The following is a 25629-nucleotide window of genomic DNA, read 5'->3' as shown; positions in this document are numbered from 1 at the left end:
ACAAAGATAGTGGACCCCCAGGAAACGCACCAGCCTCACAGACCCAACACCTGACAATGTCATTGCCCACTACAGGCCCAAAAGGACAACCATCCTACGCATCCAGACCATCATCGCCCAACAGGCTGACGGCACCAACACAGTGGACAACCAACATCCCACCCCACACAAAGCTGCTGGCTGTGCTGAACCTGTTGCCTCTGGCACCCTCCAAACAAGACCCGCCAGAGTTGGAGGAGTCTTCCAGCCAGCCACATCCAAGTCCCTCACACCTGTCCTTGACATCATCATCAGCCTGGTAACAGAGTCCCTATGCGTTCAACACAATGCGCAGGAACCGCTGGAGACCAAGCAAGGACCATATGCCATAACTGGATGCACGCACGTGTTGGGGGCAATCCACAGCACACATGTCATACCTGTGCCCCCTGGTGACACAGCACACAATCACCGCAACAGAAAGCACACATCTCACATCAATGTGCAGGCAACATACGAACACCATGGAATCTCCACCAATGTCCACCAATGTCGTCGCCAACTACCCAGCCAGTGTGCTTGATTACATCATCCTTCCTCCGACAGTCCACCTTCAACCCGCGCTCACAGGATGGCACAAAGGGAAATGCACAGCCCCTTGGCAAGACCCAAATGAACACCCCACACACCTCAACTCCACAATCATGCAACTCCCATCTCTGGCAATGCAGAAGTTACAAAATCACATACAACATGCAAAACAACATGCTCACCCACCAGACATGACAGAATAACTTACTATGGTAACCTGGGCAAGCCGTGAACATGAGCCATCAATGGAATGGCACATCAGCTACATATTAGTGGAATGAGGGGAGAGGTGGGAACCAGGCATGTGTGAAGGAGGCAGGAGAACCATGACTGGGAAAGCACACAATGCCAAGAGTGGCGGAGATGTGCTGAACAGATCGCAGTATGCAGAACACACCCATATCCATGGCAACATACAACGCTGGTGTATGGAGTGTAGTGGACAGTGGACGCAACCATGTCACCCCAGCCAGTGGGGGAGTTCGGGGAAATGTTGCCTATTACGTCCCCCCCGTAAGCATGAGCAGAGTGGGGTGGCCCGGCGTACGCCAGGCCAGCATAGGGGTGTGAATAAAAAGCACGTAGCCCTGGGCGTGGTCCTCTTCCGGAATGCCCAACGTCTCTGCCAGGGCGGCGCATCTCACCCTGCCACGAGGCCGACGCCGTCCTCGTGAGCGGATTTGCCTGTGATCCTGTGCGCCTGCTGTACCCTGGCCTGCTGGACCCCAAACCCGCCAGGCCCTCCCCTGCACAGCCAGGCCATACTGATCACCTGCCCACACTGGCGTGTGTCAAGGAGGGTCCACCTCATGCGGGTGCAAGTCCAAAGCCCGAGGCCCGCGACCTTGGTAGCCTCCTCAGACCATCACGGCCTCGACGACACAGGCCCCCTTTAGTCCTTTCTCGTTGATGTACTCTACTGCTGCCTCCGCCTCCACTACGGTCAAGTAGGTCACACATTTGGAACTGAGTCTTGATCATACCATGGCAGAGTACATATGTTGATTGCAGATTTTACATCAGTGTACTTCCTTCGATGTGGTGCCACCAACTCTGTGCATGGCATGCTCATGACACATGTCTGTTGTCCCCTGCTGACTACTGTTTCTGGCCTACACTAGGGACAAGTAGGTCACACATTTGGAGTCTTGATCATGCATTGTCCGTGTACGCACAACAATGAAGATTTTACTTCACTGTACTCCCTACGATCAGGTGGCAGCAACCATGTGCATAGCATCCCAATGACACGTGGCTGTGGGCCCTTTCTGACTGCTGCTATACTATACTCCCTTCGATGTGGTGACACCAAGTATGTGCCTGGCCTCCCAACCACACGTGTCTGTGGGCCCAAGATGACTGTGCTGTCGGCCTACACTGCAGTCCAGCAGGCCTCACGCCAATCCACTCCAGTACGTACCAGGCAGGACATGTCATCGTCGCTGACTGAACACCCGCTCGGCTCTGGTGCTTTTGCCTCCGTCAGCCACTAGTCACCCCCAAATGTCATCTCAATGTCATGTGTTAGAGTTCCAGGAGGGGCTTGCTGAAACGCGTCTGGCCCTTGTTGACTGCTGCCTCCTGCCTACACTGCGGTCGACTATGACACACACAATTTTGGATTCAGCCTTGATTTATTTATGGCTGACTTGATGTCATTGTACAGGCCTCATCGCAGACTGCATCCTCTTTCAGCCCCGGTGCCACTAAGTCTGTTCCCCGAGACCCATGGACACTTCTGGTTAGACTTTGGTGGCGACTGATTCCATGGACTTGGGGTTGTCATCGCTATCATGTTGGTGATACTGACTTTGTGGCGAAAACGATGCCGTGGCATTCCACTCCTCCATTTGCTGCTTCAGGACGGCTTGCACCCTCTGCATCATTCCCTAGAGGACAGCTTCAACTGTCCTCCGCAGCCCTATGCAACATACAGCTCGGACAATGATGAGGACCCGCTCAGGTTGCATGGCCCATCTGACTATACCGCAAGTCAACGTCCGTTACTGATTGAGTTTAGTGCTGTGGAGAGGTTGCGCAGCAATGTCATCTCAAGCAGTGTGGAGGACCTGGGACATTGATGAGGAAGATGATGCAACTCTTACACACCACACTTTATCTGCATTAGGAATATCTCGAAGGGACACAATCCGAGACCTTTTCTTCACATGAGCGTGCTCATCTCTAGTGTGCCAACCACAGTGCACTGCAACTCACGGACACTTCAGTTTGCATGTTGGGTGTCCTCTGGACTTTCTCCGGCTCGCTCCATGTTGCTCAGCAGTTGACTCTGTTATGCAGGTGTTTACAGTTTCCGTTGCACTGGTGTCCACTGTTCAAGTGGTTGCCAGTACCAAGCATTCTGTGCGTGCTGGCTTACACTCACCCCACACACATCCAGCACAGGACAGGCATCACTGTACATGTGGCCCTACCAATAAAGGGGCTGGGCGCACGTGCCCATAGCCAGTTCAACATGATTTATGCATGTGTCCCTGTGGTCTTGTTGTATGCATGAGGGCCCTGGGCCCTACGACATTGTATTGTGCTGTGTACAGTGGACGTGAACATGTCACCACAGGCCGAGGGTTAGAGCTTGGACATGTAGCTTTGTCGTCACCCACTCAATTCCTAAGGGGAGTAGCCTGGGCCGTCGTACGCAGAGTCAACATGGGTGTGTGACTGCTATTTGCGTGACTCTGGGCGTGGTTCTGTTCTGTGAATATGCATCTGCATGTGTCTATGGCAGTGTGGGTCTCCTTTGTGGGGTGTAGGTGGTCCCTGAAGGGTAATAGACACCAACATATGTGATCTAGTTTGCCTTCCATGGGTTCGTACCCCACCCACACCTGTTCAGCCACCTCCTTTTGGCGTGCTGACACATGGTATTGGGGTGCCATGGGTGGGTGGATGAATTTATTTATGCCTTTTTATAAAGCGCGGACTTTACCCGAAGGTGTCAGAGCGCTGTACAATAGAACCAGTTACGTTACATGAGAAAAATGTTACAAAATAGAATGTACAAAAATAGCGAGTTCCATTGAGTTCCAGATTCTCACTGCATTACCTGAGAACAATTGAGCCATCAATTTTTCCCTTTTGATGAAGTGTTGTGAGCCAGCTGTGCTTGCAGATGCTTCCTGCTGTGTGGTCTGTTGCAGGCTCTGTGTTCTCCTCTGAGTAGCTTGGCTGCCCAGGTCCTGATGGTGGGTTGCGTGGGATGTTCATGGGCTGTTTTAGGGCATCGGCGTCGAAGGTGTGGTGGTCCTCTCTGGCATCACAGATGTGTTGTCTTCCGTGCTCTGCTGGAGGTGTTGAGTGCCCCTCTGCAATGTGAAGGGGAGATGCATGTTGACATTGTGTTGACATGTATGTAGGTGCATTGTTTTGGTTTACATGCAGACTGTTTGACAATGTACATTGTGACTGTTTGGGAGGTGCTGAGTACTACTGCAGGACAGTGTACACTTGGACTACATGACGAATGTGAGGTCGTATGCGTACTTTTCCATTGCACAGTTCCCTGCTCTGTCAGATGTAGTAGGCATGTTTCTGTGCATGTGCGGAGCCAGTTGTGTCCTCTGTTCTGCAGTGTCGGCTTTGCGCATTGTACCATGTTATCATCAATGTGGGTGTGCTGTTCTTGCTATGTTTGTGTGCTGCAGTGTGCCAAGGGGATCAGGGACATGATCCCAGGTAATTGTGGGTGTGCAGTGTGCTACACATCGTTGGGCATGTGTGCCATTGTGCCCATCTCCCCCAGTTCCTGGTCATTACTCACCCTGTTGATGTTGTGTCCGGTCCCTCAGGATGTGTCCGTACTCCCTACTCCTTGCACCATCTCCACACTGATGACTGTGGCTTAGCTTTCCTCCAGCTCCTCTTGTGGCGCAGGACTGCCACCTCCTGTCGCTGTTGCAGCCTTCCTGTTTGCGGCGGGTTTGTGTTTGATTTAGCTTGTCACATCATGCCAGCACCTCTTGGGCTCCTCGATTGGCATCCTCAGCACTCCGACTGCATTCCAGGTGGTCTACTTGTGGGTCAGTTGATGGTGGTGTTTTGTCACCGCCGTGACAATTATCTGGTTTTGCTGCGGACTGCACCCCATCTTCCTCTCCCTCTTCTCTCTGGCCTTCCCCGACCACGTTGTACCTTGCTGGTGGTCTGTAGGGGTTGAGGGGTTCGCATTGGCCTCCGCGCTGGGTCAGGGTGCATCCATGGTGCTGCGCACTTTGGATTGGTTCTGGTGTGTTTTTCTTGTTCTGCTTTCATGTTGCATTTTCCTACCAGATGGTTGGGATTTTCAGGCCTGTAGCTGGTTTTCGCTGATTTTTGTATCGCGATTGGCCTCATCGCAGCTTTTTTTGCATTCGCGTTTCGCATTTTTGCGGCGTGGCGTTGATTTTAACGCAGCCATTTGACGCATTATCTGGTGACTATCGCATGGTACTGCCATGTTGTAAATGCCTAATTAACACGGCGTAAATTTCCCGTGATAGACTGCGATGTTGTAGGTTGCGTTAAGTTACTTTGCGATGATTATCACAAGTTCTTGATAATATGCCCCATGAAATGTTAAATTACATCATTGATGATATCTCGAATTGCATCAGCGATGAAAGTGATAGCGAAATCTGAAATTTGTTCACATCATCAACTAAATTGTTGAGATGAAATCGTGAAATCATTGTTGCTTTCAGACAGTCATTTAAAAGCGAGTTGAAAATATGTTGAGGGTAGAACTCAGGAAATGTTCTGTCACCTTGAGGCTGTTTAACATTTAAGAGATACCATGTACTTGAGAAATGCAAAGACAAGTAAAACAATGAGCAGAATCAAGTAATTCAGGTTGCCTGTCAGAAATGACAAATTAGCTGTTTTGTCCGTTTACTGAAAGCCAAATTAGATTCTTTTTCCACTTAGATAAAAGACAAGAACATATTTTTCAACCTAATTCTTTTTTTATCGAAGTCCCTTTTCCACTGTAAGCAATTAATCAGTCATATTTCGCAGACACATCGATTGAACTTTTCATTGCTATCATCTTTTTCAGTGTAAATCATGTGTTTTCATTAATTTCAACAGTCTCTGTGAGACCTACACATATTTATAAATACAGACTACTGAGATACCCCGACATAGGAAGGAAGCATATTAGAGAAAACAGTTTATGAAACACTTCGCTTTTGCCTTGGATTATTTTATCGTTCATTCTCTATGGTCCTATGGTGATTCAAGTCTATATTGGAGCAGAAAAGCACAGGGCCTCATTTACAACAAAGTGCAAGCTCTTTGGCTGCACCACGCTGCTGCACTTTCAAAGCACAGGGATGCAACATATTTACAATATTATGTTGCATCACTGTGCTTTCCCCTGCGCTGGCACACAACTGGCTGCTATGCGCTGATTCAGGTACCCTTGCGCCATGGTGCAAGGATGCCTGCGTTATGGGGATGATTGTTTATGTGCAGGAAGGTGTTCCTTCCTGCACATAAACAATCTGAAATGGCGTTTTTCAACTCCTATGTGTGCTGCATTAGCACACATAGAACTTGCAAAACGTCATTTTTCTGAATGAATTTTTATGTCCGGTAAGGCACACCTTCCTGCACTTAAACAATCAACTGAGGTGATTTCCTCGTTCTATGTGACATAACTAAATTTCTCCTCGTTGCGCCTCCCTACGCCTCTCCTGGGGAGGCGTAGCATTCAGACGCATTTCTAGGTTAAGTGTCAGGTTCCATGGATGTTGCATGGGAACACCCACAGCAACACCCATGGAACACCCCTTTCACGCAAAATGCTGTGTGTAAAGGGGCCGTATATACAAGGATAGGAAAAGCCATGCAGGGTGGCTTTTCCTGTCAGTACCACTTCAAACTCCTCTTACTAAGGAGAGAATAGTTCTTGGTAACTATCGAACATGACAACCCTAATCCCTCAGGATCGTGGAAACAGTGTACTACTTTTCGCTCATTCACTCGTGCTCACTTCGTCTCAGAGACATACACAGAATAAACAATGGGGACGTTTTTCAATAAGCATTTATTGAACCAGCGTCATTCTAGTGAAAAATAGGTGTCCTGAAACAACCATTAGACAGTAACTGATATAAATGATTATAAGCACTGACAGAGTAAAAGGATGGTAGATTTCTACCATCATGTTAAAACAATGAATACAGGCAAGTATATAAAATACATGGCAGTAAAGTGCATACTCCTACGATGCAGCCCTAACTAGATGTACCTAAGTGTACCTAGCATGTGTATGGGTGTAAAAGCCAAGAATCCCTCTAGGATAGAGTCAAACCCAATACCTGAAGTGAGAGACTGTGGGACCCCATCTTGGTCTCAAGATGGACACCCCGCAAGGGATGTCAGACCACTGCGAGCTGGAGAGTCTGCGTGCAGGAACCTCAGCGTCTTGCATCAGTGTGTCGGTATTGAAGTCCTTTTCTCCTCTGACTCTCTCAGAAACATATGGTGTATATATATACCCAAAGTGGCACCCCCTGGGGATATACCGTGCTGTGTCATGTTGGACTAGGATGATGGAAGGAATGACCCTTATACATAGTTGTGATGCAGGAGATGGTAGGCCTGCTGTCCTGCTGTGATTCCAAGAATCCTCATGCATAATGAATGAGGCTTAAGCTTTTCAGAGAAAACCGCATGCCATCTTTGGACATTACCGTAACTAGGTAAAAGGTCAGCGCTACGAATGGTTATGCATTGTAATGGTAGGGGAGAATATAGGTGAAAGGTTAGGTGACTACCTGAGCCTATATTGGGGTACCTATATGGAACATAAAAGTACCCTCCGCTTGCAGGAACCCTCTCAACTAGAATCCACCTTCTGATTCAACCGGACTCTTTCTCCTTCCTCAGCAGCGGCACTTTCCTGAAGTCCTCCATTGAGTTCGCCTACAGTTTCTGACGCCACTTCACACCTATGCATCTGACTTCCCTGCTGTAGGTAACGTGGGTACAAGGGTATCCATAGGTAGGGTGGCTTGTTTTTCTGCAACACGCTTCCCGGTGATGCGGCAGCGTCTGATGCGACGTTGATCCTCTTCTCTGGTGATGCGAGGCGCTTCGTGTTGTGAAGTGCCAGCGGCAGTGCGGTGACACACTTCTTGTTCGTGAGTCACGCTTCCAGCTCCTTGCGACACGCAGTCCCTCAGAAAGTCTCGCAAAACAGCAGGCACTTCTAAAGAACTCTGGGGAGCTGGTGGGTGAAGTCCGTTGTCCCTAAGACTTCAGCAGGAGGAAAGCTCTTTTCCAAGCCCTTGGAGATCCTTCACAAGTTGAATAAAGTGCTCACAAATTCCTTTCTCCTTTCTTTGGTAGGCAGGCAACCACTGCAGGCCAGTCCCTCAAGCTTAGGGACAGTCTCTCCTCAGTCTCTTCTGGTTACGCTCCTCAGCAAAGGTTTCTTCTTGTTTCCCAAAGTGATCTAAAGTTCTTGGGGTTGGGTCCCAATATTTATACCCAGTTTCTCTCTGTTCTCTGAAGGTAGAGAGGCCTTTGCCTAGTCCAAACCAGTTCTGGTCAGTCCTGGAGCACTTTGTTGACAAGACTCCTTCTTTCCTTTCAGAGTGCAGGGCAGAGACATCAGACGCACCACAGGAGGTGGAGCCAGCATTGTGGAGGGAAGGCACAGCCCAATTCAGGTACAACCCCTCCCACCCATCTAGATGCAGATCTCTCTATTCAGCCCTGTGCTGACTCACCCTGTCTCCTGGAATTTCCCCAGCCCCTGTCACTCAAACTCCAGACAAGGAATACACAGCCTAGCAGAGGCAGGTTTGGATGGTTAGACAAGTAAATACCTACTTTCTAAAAGTGGTATTTTCAAACACAGAATGTTAAAACCAACTTCACTAAAAGATGTATTTTATCATTCTGAGTTCAGGCATACTAAACTCGAATTTCTACCATGTTCCCTGAGTCAGTTAGGATTATAAGATGTAATAATCAAACTGCCCATTCTGGCCTATGGCGAACAGGTAGCCTTGCAATAGTGAAAAACGAAAATGGCTGTAATTCACTATTATGACATGCCACATACATCAGGGCTTGTCCTACCTTATACTTACAATGCACCCTGCCCTTGGGCCTACCATATGGGTGTCTGATATGAAGAAAAGGGAAGGTTTAAGGACTGGCAAGTGGGTGCACTTGCCCAGTCAGCAGGGCAGTACCAGACTGCAAAGCACAACAAAACTTACTACACCTATCTATTTCGGTATTAGGCAATATGTCCATATGTTAAAGCAGAACTCACAGTCAACAGTGTACAAAAATAAATCACTTCATTTATTTAATTGTTTTTTCATTTTTTAGAAGACATATACATGTATATTTTTTAACTGTATATCAATACATATGATACATACTATATCACAATCATGAAACACATATACATCTTATCTAAAATGACCCACACCATGATGACATAGATAAATACCTAAACATAATGAGATGCTAAGCTAAAACACTGAACATCACAATTTACAAAAAGGAAAAAAGGTGTTATAAAAGAACAATATACATAACAATAAGACATTAAATTATACACAAGACCAGCGCCAACGCGCGTTTCGGAGATCCTATATATCCTATACAGGCTCCTTCTTCAGGGCGTGTTCAATAGGTATTTCAAATAGCAACAAATACAGGACATAACTTCAAGTCCAACGTCATGTTGTGGGGGTACTTGTACAAATTCAATATTGACAACCGTTGGTTTGGAACAAGGGCTTTAATTGGTAACCCCAGACATAAGCTGATTTCAGTTGGTGTATTTGTTTTTACGAGGGAACAAGTAAAAAAGAAGAGAAAATGGTAAAATGAATATCTGGGCCAGGAGTAGAAAATGGCCAGCGGTAAGCCTGTGTAGAGCTATGCGGACCCGTAGGATAATAGCTTGATATAGAAATCAGGTATCAAGCTATCAAAGTTGCTGGTGACATCCTATATATCAGGGCAGCTAATGGTTCAAACCATTCCCAGTATTTATGCCCGTATGAGTAGTTTATCCACACGTAATTAGAACGAAGACCTCATAATATCGAGAGATCCAAGAAATTATCTTCCGAAGTCCGCAGCCTCCCGCTCTCGAGAATTTCTTGGATAGCTCGATATTATGAGGTCTTCGTTCTAATTACGTGAGGATAAACTACTCATACGGACATAAATACTGGGAATGGTTTGAACCATTAGCTGCCCTGATATATAGGATGTCACCAGCAACTTTGATAGCTTGATACCTGATTTCTATATCAAGCTATTATCCTACGGGTCCGCATAGCTCTACACAGGCTTACCGCTGGCCATTTTCTACTCCTGGCCCAGATATTCATTTTACCATTTTCTCTTCTTTTTTACTTGTTCCCTCGTAAAAACAAATACACCAACTGAAGTCAGCTTATGTCTGGGGTTACCAATTAAAGCCCTTGTTCCAAACCAGCGGTTGTCAATATTGAATTTGTACAAGTACCCCCACCACATGACGTTGGACTTGAAGTTATGTCCTGTATTTGTTGCTATTTGAAAGACCTATTGAACACGCCCTGAAGAAGGAGCCTGTATAGGATATATAGGATCTCCGAAACGCGCGTTGGCGCTGGTCTTGTGTATAATTTAATGTCTTATTGTTATGTATATTGTTCTTTTATAACACCTTTTTTCCTTTTTGTAAATTGTGATGTTCAGTGTTTTAGCTTGGCATCTCATTATGTTTAGGTATTTATCTTTGTCATCATGGTGTGGGTCGTTTTAGATAAGATGTATCTGTGTTTCAGGATTGTGATATAGTATGTATCATATGTATTAATATACAGTTAAAAAATATACATGTATATGTCTTCTAAAAAATGAAAAAACAATTAAATAAATGAAGTGATTTATTTTTGTACACTGTTCACTGTGGGTTCTGCTTTAACATATGGACATATTGCCTAATACCGAAATAGATTGGTGTAGGAAGTTTTGTTGTGCTTTATAGGTTATTTCCCTGAATCTTCCTCACATAAGTGAAACAGTCAGGGTCCCTCTGTTGTATTTTATTCAGTACCAGACTGCACACAGGCTCTGCAATGGCAGGCCTGACACACCTTTACAGGCTGCTTCTGTGGGTGGCACAACCAGTGCTGCAAGCCCACCACCAGCATTTGGGTTTACAAGCCCTGGGCACTCCTGGTGCACTGTTCTAGGGTCTGCGAAGGAAACCAAATTTGCCAATTATGGAATCACTAATTCCTACATCAAGTTACAATAGGGAGCACTTGCACTGTGGCACTGTACAGCAGTGGCACAGTGCCCAAAGCATCTAACACCAGCACATTTACATGAGGCAACAGCAAACAAATGGAAGGGAGACCCACACCAAGGTGCCATGTCTAACACTCATCAATTTAACAAGCATTGGCATAGCCAATAGGTCTCGCTTTTGGGACCTTCTAAGTATATTTATGTTTGCTATAATCGCGGCACGTAAAGCGCGGGTGCCGCGATTATAGCAGGATGAAAGAAATAGAAAAAAACATCTATTTCTTTAATTTTGCTATAATCGCGGCACCCGCGCTTCACTTTTAACATTAAAAGTGAAGCGCGGGTGCAGCGATTATAACAAAAGTAAAGAAATAGATGTTTTTTTCTATTTCTATACTTTTGCTATTATCGCGGCACCCGTGCTTCACTTTTAATGTTAAAAGTAAAGAGCTGGTGCCGCGCGATTATAGCACAAGCATTGGCCGCGTGGAATGCATAGATGGGGGCTGCAGCGGGAGAGAGAGGCGGAGGGAGTTGTGTGCACGCGCACTGCGCACAAAAGCACTAAATGAGCCATGACGGCTTGAAGGCTTAATGAGATAAGAAAGGCAGATGGTGGCTGTGCGCGTTCACGCGCATATGCACGCAAGCTTTAGGCCACGAAAAGCTTGTGGGTAGCACTTTTTTTACCCCCTACTAAAAGTCGAGCAAGCAGCAATGTGCTGCTCTAGGCTCGACCTAAAAATAAAGTTTTCTTCCTCAAAAGTGTAAAGAGTTCATGAAACAGTGGAGGATTAACATTCAGAGCATCCTGGTTCTCAGTTCCTCAGGGCCAATAAACATATGAATCAACTACCAATGCAAAAATAACAGGTGGGGCCTTGTTCAGCATTTTTCTAGAATCATTCTTTCATGACCTTGGTACTTCTACACAACAAAACTAGTTAGAATCTGCTCCTGCACATCAAGTCATAGAACGAGAAGAACATTTGCAGAACAGAGAGAAGCGTTCTCTAAAAATCGATGCCAAAGTGATTCAGTTGGGTGAAACAAAACAAACAATGAAATGATTTTCCAACAAAGCTGCAATAACTAAAGCAGAAAAATTGTAGTGCTGCTAATTAAAGGCGTCCTCCTATTTTTGTGGAAATCTTCCTACTTTGAATATGCAAATTGATCTTGCCTGAATATGCGAACAAGGATATTCACATAACCCCTAATTAAAGATTCCGCAGCTTGTTAAAAGTAGCAGTGAAGATTTCAACGGAATTACTATTGGCGAATCTGTAAAATTGGTTGGAAGACAATACCAGTACAAGGCGGATTCGGAGCTGTGGTCAACTGTGAAACATTTTTCTTTGTTCCGCAGACTATCGTGCGGAAATAACACACATATGACGCATTCCGAGACCTCAATCATGCAAATAGAAATCTCTTACAAGAGAAACTGAGGCAGGGATGACTAAAACCATGATTCAAATATAGTAAAGCTAAATTATACTTTAGTGCGAGAACTCGGATAGGGTTTGGCACTCAGGAGCAACTTACAAGAACATCTACTGCGAACACAGGGGTAAAGCAAGATTGTGGTCTTGCTCGCACCTTCTTCAGCCCGGGCACCAATGGCAATTTGCAAGTCCTACAAGAAGAGATGAATTAAACACTGCTATTAAAGGAGTTCAAAACCTCACTCCTACTTTATGAGGATGACTTTGTGGTGTCAAAACATGTAGGGGCAGATTTATGTTCCCTGGCGCATCCCTGCCAATCAGCAAGGATGCGCCAGGGAAGATGCATCACGCAAGTTTACCCTTGCACCACAATAGATACGCCGCATTTACAATGCAGCGCATCGTGGCGCAAGGATAAACAGATGCGTGACGCATCTGATGGCGGAAAGGCGGCGCATTGCTGAGGTTGCGTCGCAAGCGCGACGCAGCTCCAGCAAGGCTCGGGGTGCCCTATCGGTACAATGCTGCGTCAATCCTTACGCCTGCTTCAAGCAGGAGCAGGGATTTGACGCAGCATGGCCGGAAAAGTGACTGAGTGAAATCTTGTAGATTTCACTCAGCCACTTTTCGGAGGCGTTCCTGCGCCGGAACGCCCCCACCTGTGAAGGTACGACCACATGTGGCGCAAGCTTTACAACGTGACGCATCTCCCTAGATGCGTCACGTTGTAAATTTGCCGCCGCATGGTGCTGGCTTTGCACCGCCGCTGCGTCACAAAAGTGACGCAACGGCGGTGCAAAAGTGACGCACAGGGCTTATAAATCTGCCCCGTAATGTTATTTACAAACTTCTTGACTTAGTGACTATTTTCTGAAAGGCCAACGAAACAAAGAGCAACCAATATCAATTATCAAGATGAATGATGAAGAAGAATTAAACAGAAATACCTGGTCGTAGGGAACTTATCATGACAGCAAGTGAACACTTTCAAATATATCAGCCTCACCACTTTACTAAAACAACTCATGGTTGACAGTAGCGTAACATGAGACTCGCAGCCCCTGCTGTGCAGGGGAGGCCCCTGAGCTCCAAGGAGCTCCCTCCAGGCCCCCCTCATGCTAGTTACACAACTGATGGTTGAGTCACCTCTCAAACACTGCATGAAAGGTATAGTGTTGTGTTAATAAGGTGTAGAGTAAGTTCAGTGCATTTATCCAGTCTGGAAAAGCCCCCTTCATACCAACACCCTTGCCATGCACTGCTAATTATCCCACATATCACATAACTTATGACATCATTTATAATATCACTGCCATATTTAGAATTACATTTTCTATGAGAAAACTGTGCATGGAAGGGGTGCAAGTTATAGTTACCTTAGAGCATGTGTCATACTTAGTTGAGATTACTGTAACTGGTAAATTTCAGTGGTGATGACCGTTTAAAATGTTACATTGTCACTGAAATGCTCACCTAACACTAATGTTATCTTAACCTTTGTGGCAATCTAAAATATATATATAGATAGCAGGAGAGCAGTGGTGTGCAAAGCGTTCAAGTCAAACAAAAGTGAAAAGACCAGAGAACGCAAATATATTAAACAAGAATGATGTCGGGAGACACATTGCGGGACCGTGAAGCGGCAGCATTAGAGATGTTTAATGATTTGCCATCGACAAGCTTTAAAACATCTAAGAAGCAAGAGGAGATAAATAAAGCAAATCACACATTGAAGGATACGTTTAAGCAGTTTGAGAAGCACATGCACCAAGAGCAAAGCAAGTGGTGGGTGTCCAAGTCCTTGCAAAGATATATTGATGTTGGGAGAATCCCCAGAGGGTTAAGAATATTTATAGCTCCCAGCTATGAAAACCCGAACCCCAAGATGACGCAGGAGTGGGCAGACTGCAATTTAGATTCATCAAGAAATTTAGTGCTGATATTAATTATATATGCAGAAATAGACCGTGCCTCACTGTTGGAACAAATTGACAAACTGAATGAAGAGATCGATAGCAATGAACAGTCAGAGGAAATTTCAAAACTGCGCAAGGAAATGACAACACGTTTAAAAAAAAAGAAGATAAAATAAAAGAAAGAAAAGCATATAAATTCTTGCGAGACAAAAATTATTATCTAAACCAAATACAAGTGATGTAGAAAAATCCAATACATCACAAAATAGCAAACAACCATTGCAAACATCAAATTCTGATTTAAGCTCAGTACCAAACAGTGGATCAGACTCAGAATTGAGGAATAAAGATGGCAATTCCGCTCAATACATATTATTTTATATGCATGGACAGGAGGTAGACATTGGGCCCAAGAAATCAAACAAACAAAGCCCAAGCCACCGAGGTGGCATGGCTAGCAGCCCACGAAGATGGCAGCAGCCTAGGACAGCTCCCCGTCCGAAGCTTCTTCCGGCATTGATCCTGTCATACATCCTGTATAAAACTGCGGTGCAAACAATCGCCATGACCCAGGCGGTCTTATGCACTGATCGGCTATGATTTTGGCCCTGTGGCGGCAGCGGTTGGAGGAGGAGATAGTGCGGGGCGACTGAGGCCTGTGGTGGAAAGTGAGGCCGGGGTCTTGGGTACGTCAAGCGCCGAAGACGGAGAGGAGGGACCTCCTGCGCGCGCGCGCGCCCTGACGATTGCACCCGTATGAAACGTCAGAGGCCGGCAAAAGCGGAGGGGCTCGACTCTGCTCGCTCAGGGTGAAGCTCGGCTGCCCTTTATATGCGCACTGCCCGATCTCTGTGGGGGGGAGCTTGAGGGACGGACGCTGGCCCGGAAGGTGCGGACGGGCCATGGAAGTAGGAGCTTCACCGGCGGCCCGATTGCCCTGAGGCGGTGAGAAGTCTTGTTGCCCTCGAGGAGGAGACAGATAAACCCCGCCAGACTCGGCGGCTCGAAGTCGGCGGAAATCAAGGTGAGCGCTGAACGGGTGGCCCGAGGACTGCAGGTGCGCTTTGGGCCCCATAGCCTGCCCCATGTGCTCGAGTGTGGGAGAGTGGATCGGGAGTGTGCACCGGGGCAGCGGTGGGGCACCCCAATTGACACTACCTGCATGGCCCTACAGGTATCCCTGCACTGACCCTCACTTAAAAGTTGGCCAGACTACACGGCAAACGGGTAACTCCCGGGTGGGGGGCCTGCTGGTCGGTTTGCTGATTGTGGCTCGGGCGAGTAGAGCTGTCCCGCACCAAGCATACTTCAAGCTGCGGAGGGGGCCAAGCCACTGGGGCCGGTAAAACCGACAGGCCGGACGTGGGCGTTGCCCCGTGGCAGGTGGCGGCGACTGTCGGCTCTATCTCCCGGTGTGCCCCCCCCTGATTGCACCTATCCACGGAGGTGCCTGTCCCGATTGCCAAGGGAGGCAAGGGCCGACGTCGGTGCCCCACACAAAATTGGATAAATACGCATACCGCAGGGAGCAGGCGGACTTGCAGCCTCCGCCGGTGGCTGATGACCCTGGCCTAGTGCCTGAAAAACAGAAATAAGTGACTCCCCAAGATGTGATGGCCGCACTGACCCAGATGCAAACGTCCATTGGAACAATCTCTACCGACATCACCCTGGTACGCGCAGACTTATCCAAAATGAGTACAAGGCTAAAGGAGGTTGAAACGACCGCGGAGAATCTCGCCAAGGATGCAGTAGTGTTAAAGACAAAAATACAGACACTGGAAGTCACGCAAAAGCAGCTCAATGCCAAGCTTGACGATCAGGAGGGGAGATCCAGAAGGAACAATATACGCCTGGTCGGGGAACCGGAGAGTGTGAGGGGACCGACACTGGACCTCTTTGTCGAAACACTGATAACAGACCAGCTACAGCCGCGTGGGCTGTCCAGCTTCTTCTCGGTGGAAAGGGCACACCGAGTTCCTGGAGGACGGCCCCCCCAAGACCGATCCTGGCACGTATATTCAACTACCGAGACAGGGATACAATTCTGCAGGCTGCAAGAGTGGCTCCTCCAATTTGAGTAGACAATGGAACTGTAGCGTTATACCCGGATTATACGGCCGCAGTGACTAAACAGAGATGGGACTTCATGGAGGTAAAAAGAGAACTCCGCAACCGTGACCTCAAATATGCAATGCAATACCCGGCAAAGTTGAGAGTTGAGGCGGAAGGAAAGACGTGTTTCTTTACCACGCCGGCGGAGGCCTCGGATTGGCTGGAGGATTGGCGACCGGCAAAGGATGCGAAGCGCCCGGGAATCAGGCCTGGATTCCACTCCTGGACACCGACAGGGGAAGACGGAATGGAAGTGGCGGAGGGATCACAGCAGAACTCAGCCTGACTCAGGGACGTCGAACCCTGACATAGCCATAGGCTTCGATCCGGGACACAGCGGGCATGTCAGCTACAAAACTTGAAGATTGGGCCGCAATATTGTGCATTATAAACTTCTCGCACTGAACTATGGGATATTCGGGGAGCGAGGTGAGGACGGGGAGTGAATCTTCCCCCCCACGCATGTATACATTTATGGGGATTAAGCACTCTGCTGAGTTGGGGTGGCGGGTAGTTTTAAGTCCGCGATGCAGGGGGTGGGGGGAGGGGTAAAGTTCATTGAGTTCATTAGAAGTTCAGTTTTAGGTTGGTTTATCATGCACAGAATATTGATAGATGACGGATATGGCATTGCTGTGATGGAACATACACATGCTGCACAACACCGCACTGACATAGATGACAGATAAGCCACAAGTATACGCCCCCACTGATGTCATCGGGCTCAATGACAGCGACTCCTCAGACACCTGACCCCCCCTTCGAAGTGGTGTCCTGGAATGTAAATGGCTTGGGAGACAAAATAAAGAGGGGACTGGTGCTGCAATATTTAAAGCGCAAAGGGCCGGCTGTGGTGCATCTCCAAGAGTCCCACCTGACAGGGTCTGCTTGCAGAGCTCTAGATAGATGGGGATTCAAAATGGTGATACATTCCGACTTTACATCAGGGTCACGGGGAGTGGGTATACTAATCAACAAACGCTTCCCACTGATAGTTACTGACTCCCGAAAAGACGAACAGGGGAGATTTGCTGCAATGACCTGCCAGTCGGAGGGAAAAACCTATAAAGCAAAAACCAAAGGAAATGATGGACGGAGTGTTGAACATTGCAAGCACTCACCCCCAGTCAACCTATCTGGGTTTAATCCATCACCGTTCTTTAGCCCACTCTGCCACCCCAGTTCAGACATGGCCATATGCAAATCAGTCTGACCCTGTGCCTCATGGGAAAGACCTATAACCTGGTATCAGTATATATCCCCCCGGTTCTGCATCAGACGGCATTTCAGGACTTGGGGGAATTCCTCTTGTCACTTCCGCACGGTGAATTAATAATGGGAGGTGACTTCAATGCGACGATGGATGCGTCGTTTGACAGACTGCCCCCTAGAGAACACAGCACTACTAATCCTAAGTTGTGCGAATTTATTGAGGCCCTGGGCTTAATCGATGCATGGAGAATGTTACACCCGACAGAGCAGCAATATACATTCCACTCTGGGGCGCACATCAGCCTCTCCAGACTAGACCATATCTTTACATCGTCGACAGGGCTTATGGGGGTGACAGAGGTAACGCACCTTCCCAGGGGTATATCGGACCACTCTCCAGTGCTTATTGCCTACACAGCCTTCACGCAGAAGAAAAATAGGCTATTCCCACTGTACCCACGATATTTAAAAAAACGTAAAATCAGTAAAGCCCTCTTGGAGACAACTAAGAACTATTTTGCAGAAAATGAACCCTCAGTGACATCCCCGACGATATTGTGGGAGGCATATAAAACAGTCCTTAGGGGACAGGCTATTTCGATAGTGACGAACCACAAACGGTCCCAGAGGAAGGAAATAGAGGGTCTTGAGCGGCAGGTTTCCCTGGCGGAAGCAGATATGTGTTACATACAGATGGAAATACGACGCACAGGGTACACATGGCGCAACAAGAATACAAGTCATATATGTGGGAGATGGCGAAAAATAGGCACCTCACAACACAACATACTATTTATGAACTACGCGACAAAGCGGGAAGGCTATTGGCCTGGCTGGAACGGAGGGAGCGGGCTACTAGATGGGTGGCGCGAATTCAATTAGAAGATGGCAGCTTGACTGCGGAGCCCCAGCAGATTGCGGGGGCTCTTGCGGAGCACTATAGAAAGATATATACCCACGAGGCCACAGTCGAGGACAATCTAGAATTTCTTAAAGACATAAAAATGCCCGTACTGGCCCCATCCGCGTCTGAGGCCCTCGAGAAAGACCTAGAGCCGGAAGTGTTAACACATGCGATAGCCACACTCCACACCGGGAAGGCACTGGCACCGAATGGGATCCCGGTGGAACTATATAAAAAAGCAGCAACGCAGCTTCTGCCTCACTTGCTGCATATGTACAATGACAGCCTAAAGAAGGGTATCCTCCCCAGAGATCAGAGATTGGCCACTATAGTGGCAATTCACAAACCAAATAAACCGCCGCATGAATGCGCATCCTACAGACCGATATCCTTGATCAATGCCGAAGCCAAGATATTGGCTAAAGTATTGGCAACGAGACTTCAGGCGCACCGGATTTATGCCGAATCGCAATACCGCCCTTAATCTGCGGCGACTCCACGGGGTCGTCACACGCCTGTTCCACTATAGGGGAGGATGCCGTCATTCTGTCTCTTGATGCCAGAATGGCGTTTGACTTGGTAGAATGGCCCTTCCTGTTTGCAGTTCTACGACACCTGGGATTTGGGTCCAAGACCTGTGCCTGGATCCATCTATTGTACACGCGACCGTTGGCGCGGGTGGCAGTAAATGGCCATATCTCAACCGACTTCCCGCTGGGGAGGGGAACAAGACAGGTCTGCCCTCTCTCGCCACTTCTGTTCGCGCTGGTTCTGGAACCATTGGCGGCCTGGATACGGCTGGACCCGGTGATCCGTGGCCTGAGATGGGCAGAGGGTAGTGAGGATCGCATCTCCCTCTACGCGGATGACATCTTACTGTACCTGGCATCCCCAGCACGCTCAATTAATAGTCTTTTAGGCATCTGTATGTCATATGGGCGGGTCTCTGGTTATACGATTAACTGGGCAAAGTCACACCTTTATATGTTGCGGGGCGCCCTACCGCGGCTCCCGAGGGGATGTATAATACAGATAGCGGAAAATGGATTTAAATACCTAGGGATACACATAACACCTGATAGATCAGAATTAATTGCCGAAAATCTTACACAGCTCCTAATACGGTTCCGCAGAGACGTCAAACACTGGCGCTCCTTACCGCTGACACTACTGAGAAGGGCGGCTCTTTTTAAAATGATGGCGCTCCCCAGGTTCCTCTATGCATTGCAGAACACGCCCTTCCCGGTGTCCCCGGTGTACCTCACAGCAATAAACACAGAAGTGACCACTCTCCAGTGGGATGGGAAAGCGCCGACGATAGCACTCCATAAATTAACTCGGAGCTGGTATGATGGGGGTATTGCTCTCCCCAATATCAAGGCATACTATTGGGCCTCGCATCTCACGGTGGCTAACCAGTGGTTGCATGTTCCCGGTGACGACCCGGCCTATCGCATGGATAGACATTTGCTGGCCACTTTTGGAATTATGGGTGCACTATACAACAAGGTTTTGAAGGCCTAATCTTACGGGCCCAACGCTCATATGGTAAAAATCTGGTTTGAGGTCCAACGTGCATTAGGATGGGAGGGAAAGATCACACAGGCAATGCCGCTATGGGTCACGAGGCGACTTGGTATGCTACGCAATACTAAGGGGTTTCGCCAATGGGACTTGATAGGGATCTCGCAAGTTGGGGATCTGTGGAAGAAAAAAAAGTAGTCACGTTTGCACACTTGCAGGCTGAATATGGGCTAGCAAATACTGAAAAATATCGATACCTACAGATCAGACACGCCCTCATGGCCGCAATCCCACAAGGCACACAGCTAGCAGAAGCGTCACCGCTGGAGGATAGACTCCTCACAGAGTATCTAAACAAAAAAGCCATATCTCAAACATATCGTAAAATAATTAATAACCAGCTGGACCCCCTAAAAGCCCTCAAGTCCAAATGGGAATCAGAGATAGGAGAATTAGATGACGCTGACTGGCAAGACGCACTCTCATCCCCGAAGACAGTAGCGATAACATCAAAACTACAGTTGATACAAATCAAAATCCTACACCGTACTTATTACACCCGAACACTCCTACATAAATAACATTGGACAGACTCCCCGCTCTGTCTCAGACAATGTGCGGAAGAGGGGACTCTCTTCCACACCCTCTGGCTATGTCCTGCAATTGTCTGCTATTGGAAGGCAGTCATGCGCACCCTCTCGCAGGTTACCAAAATCACGATTCTCCCAGAACCAAGGAGATGCCTCCTTAACATGTGGGAGCCTACAGACCTGAACCGCACAGCGCAAACTTGGGTGACACTGGGTATGATGTTAGCAAAGCGGAATATAGCACTGCATTGGGGGTCCCCACAGACTCCTACCCTTCCCCAGTGGAACGAGGCCATGGATAAGGCAATGATTATTGAAAAAACAGTATACATTCATAGAGGGTGCCCCAAAAAATGGTTCCTGATATGGGGAGGGTGGAATGAATATCACGGGAATCTGTACGAACCCCGATGGAGGATCCAGAATCAGATATAAGCGATTGAGGGGACCATTGAAGAGGAATGTATGATATTATAAACTCTGGTTACATGTGCTGGGATCGGGGCGCAGGGTGGGGCTCACTATTAAAACACTGTTATCATAATGATACAACATATGTCAAATGACCATATACTTGTCAATGACTTGGCTCTCATGATATTTAATGCTTACAATGTTTTGATTACCTCAGAAAATGTCAATAAAAATATTATAAAAAAGCCCAAGCCACCAAAACTTCAAATGCAGGCAGAGGCGCAAAGCAAGGGTCAAACACAACAAATCCCAGGAGGCAAGCCACGGGAAGATGGAAACAAAGATAATGACTAATATGGAATCAAATAAGACCATCATCAAACTGGCAAAAATAAACTTAACCAAAGCGGAAGAGCAAATATTGAGTCTGTGTTTATCATACTGCCCGGAAAGTAACTTTAATTACTCTAAAACTAGGATGGACGTATATCGCTGTATAAGAAAACTAAAACTAAAAAAATATCATATGTTACTAAAAAAAAGATACAAGGCATGAAAAACGTATGGCAAACGAAGAAACAACAATTTTAAATTTGCAAAGTGAAACTTCAAAAGATATGCGCCTGCTAGATGCATTGAATGAACTTTGGACAGAGGGAAATATAGCAACCACCCAGGACACTGCAACCAACACAGCTGGAGGTGGAACCCCACCAACCAGAGCAATAGGAGAACCTATAATACCATCACCATTTAGGGATAAATCAACCTTTACTCCAGGCAGTCCAAGAGATTTGATTGATGTCTTTAATGAACGTATAATTACTGAGATTAAACAACTAAATTATAAAGTGAAGAACACCAGAGACAAATACAATAAACGGAACATAGGATATTATTCACTCATGCGGAAGTTGGAAAATGAAACCTCAATAGTCATCAGAAACTAAGACAAGGGAGGCAATATTGTGATATGGGGCAAAGAAGAATACACAAAAGAGGCCATGTCACAATTGAATGACCAAGAGTGCTATATCAGAAGGAATGGTACAGATCTAAAGGAAATACATAACATATATTACACCAAATTGTCAACATGGAAAGAAAAGGGGTTAATAACTATGGATGAATACAAGTTTTAAAAAAATGATTATCCCATCACTCCATCGATATATTTTATACCAAAAAATCATAAGGACGCAAACAAACCAACAGGCAGACCGATTATTTCGGCGCGTGGGCGTCTTCTGGAGCATACGTCACAATATGTGGATTTTTATTTACAAAGTCATGTACAATCTTTACCATAATATGTACAAGATACCAGCGACTTTTTGTATAAATTGAATGACTGTAAATGGCAAAATGACTATTTGTTAATGGCGTTAGATGTCACGTCACTGCATACCAGTATTAGACATATGGATGGTATCAGGGCAATGCAACAATATTTAACAACTGAATTGGATGGATTGACAGATCACAGTAGGATGGTGATTGAAATGGTTGAATATTGTTTAACAAATAATGTATTTATGTTTAACAATTTACACTACCAACAAACAGGGGGAGTAGCCATGGGAGCCAGCTTCTCCCCAGCTATGTATGTTTACACATGGGCTGGTGGGAGGAGCTGATTCTCGCAAAGGAACACAGTGAGATTATGCAACATAATATAAGTTTGTGGCTACGCATTATTGACGGCCTATCCGTCGTCTGGAAAGGTACTGAAAATGAGGCACAGGAATTTGTCAAGTCTATCAATGAAAATTCACTTAATTTAAATTTTGCTGCCAATATAAGTGAAACGAAAGTCCGTTTTCTAGATACAAGGGTTTATACTCAGAACAACAAGATAGAGACAAAACTTTACCGCATGGAAACTGCGGGCAATTCGACTTTACATGCCAGCAGTTACCACCTGAGACATCATATAAACAGCTTAATAACAACAAGAGCACCCAGAAAAGGTCTACCAGGGACCCTGGGAATTATGTATTTGCGAGCAACAATATTCCCTAGAAGGAAAGATTAGAAGTATCGGTAAAAAAAGGACCCAATCAGTACTTATTTTAGGAGAACTTGTCCAACCGGACAGAGGTCAAGAATTTTACTAGTGTATTAGAAATGTCAGAATTTCAAAGATTCATAAAGTGGGACACAAGCCTGTGTCCATACCCTTATGTATCACAATTGATATTTTACAACATATAGGGTATTTGTAGGTGTCGACGGCGTTTCGATCCTATTAAGGAATTGCAAGGATCATCATCAGGACAGAGAAAATAATGCCTGTAAAGTATAACCTGAATACCCTTGAAGAGGAAGGGGAAGGAAGAGGGAAAAGATATTAAGGTTAAGACATATGGGACTCATATGAGTCAAGATTTCAAAAAAAGGGGGTGACAACTAAAAACCTATACGTTGTATTGTGTACAATGTACTCAAAGTAATTTCAGTGAAGGAGGAGGTGCAGAAAAGATAAACAACTGGGAAATTAAGGCATGTACATAAATAATTATAGGCATGTCGATTGTAGAATAATTATACATTAAGGCGTATTGACTGGTTGAAAGGGTATTCTGTGAACCATGACTTAACGTTCTAAACATTATCAATTCTGTTAGAGAATAGCTGTTTGCAACGAAAGTATTGTAATTCACAAGCATATCAATGTTGATTTAGAGTCAGCCACGGGGTGTACTATGGAGTGATAGTTAAGTGATTTATTAACGACAAGTGGTGTGCTATAGGGCACATGCTGGTCATCGTAGACGGGGTTGTTGAGACGCCGAGTGAAAAATGCCTATAACATGCTCGTGACAGCCTTAGAGCGGAGAGCAGTAAGAAATTGGCACAAAAGAAAACGAAACATTGCGCTTACCGCAGCAGCGGTGAAACCAAGGACAGTATCTGTAAGTGAACCGGAGATAAAGTTAAGACCAGGGCCGGTTGAGCATTTAAGGAAGTGATCGTGTGGGGAAACATTTTTTTGGAGCATACTGTTAGCTGCAACCGTGTGGCGTTGCAGATGGGCGAAGGCGTGGATAGCCTTGTCTTACTTCCTTGAGAATTACATATACAGAGGTCGGTATAGACTTCTGGGATAATCTAAAGAGGAGGGAATAGTGAATAAGTACTGGAAAGCGTACAAGTAGTTAACGCAATGCAAAGCGAAGGTGGATAAAAACTCACCAGTGTTAGTTCAATATTATGGAAATCGGGCAATGCGGAGAGCAGTATTCCGTTAGTGCGGCTGCTAACGAGAAGCGAGTGTGGGGGTGTGTTATGAAGTGGGAAACCGCATTGGTGGGCCGAACGCGGGCTGATTCATAAAAAGAGAAAAAGGACAAATAATGGGGAACATGGCGGCCATCTTAAGAAGGTGAATTAAGCAATGAATGAATGAAGTTGCAGTCAACCTTGTACAGTATTGGCTATATAATAGAATAAGGGCATACATTTGCATAAACACAACAAAAGTAACATTCAATAAAACAATGAGCGTATGCAGAGGAACAGCCAATCATTAAGATAGGGAAAGAGAAGGCAGAGACAAGGTTCAATAGGGAAATGGACAGAAAAGATAATTAATTGACGTAAAAGATATATTAACCTGTTGATTCTCCAGTTAGAGTGGGTGATGAAGAAAAAGACTCTGCATGGGGAAAAGTAAAAGATGGTAATCGGAAGGGAAGAGTTGACTTCCTAAGGGTCACAGTGTAAACCGGGGAAGTTGAGGGATAGGAAAAGGTTAAGAATAAGATGTCATTAGCATATACTGGTAGGTGATAAGAAGATAGAAGGAAAGCAAGATATAATAATTGGAAGGGAAAATTTGACTTTTTAAGCATCACAGCATAAAAAGGGGAAAATGAGGACAATAAAGGACATAAGAAAGTAAGGATTTAAAATTACATTATCATATAATTGTACACAACGATAGGCAAGGTGGAATCACGCATAACTCGGAGAGACGAAGAAGAATTAGGTACTCAAATAGTGGTAGTCCAATCTTCAAGTCGGTTCAATCCCGTATTGAGGCTATCGGTTTTCAGAATTCATTTGAGCTCTTCTTAGAATTTTCGTGATATCACCACCTCTAGGTGGTAGCTTTACGGCAGAGATCACAGTCCAACGGATTTGGTCCTCAGAGTGTTTCATTTCTAAGAAATGTTCAACCAGGGGGGCTGTGAGGATTTTACATCTAATCCTGCTCCGGTGTTGAGAAATTCGCAGTCGGATCTTTTGTGTAGTCTGACCGATGTAGATTTTATTACATGGGCAAAAGATCGCATAGATGACATTTGCAGAGATACAATTAGTAAACATTTTTAGTTCATTTCTGATGTTCCCAAACACAAATGCTTTACCTTCAATAGTCAATGAACAAACAACACAATTACCACATTTGGCATGGCCTGTTAATGGTGGAAGTCCCCAGATATCATTCAGAGTGTTCACAGTGTTCTTTTTTGCAGTTATAGGTAGGGCTGCACGAACTAGGTGGTCGTTAATGTTTTTATTTTTCTTGAATGCAAACAGAGGACGTTCTAGACAAAGGTTACCTGCATTCAAGATTGGCCAGTTGTTTAGAATACTTTTACGTATAGCATTGGATACTATGGAGCATGTCGTGACACAGACCAAACGAT

This window comes from Triturus cristatus, chromosome 3_1 (assembly GCF_964204655.1).
Source record: "Triturus cristatus chromosome 3_1, aTriCri1.1, whole genome shotgun sequence".
Lineage (NCBI taxonomy): Eukaryota > Metazoa > Chordata > Amphibia > Caudata > Salamandridae > Triturus > Triturus cristatus.
Note: the sequence above shows the minus strand (reverse complement) of the source record.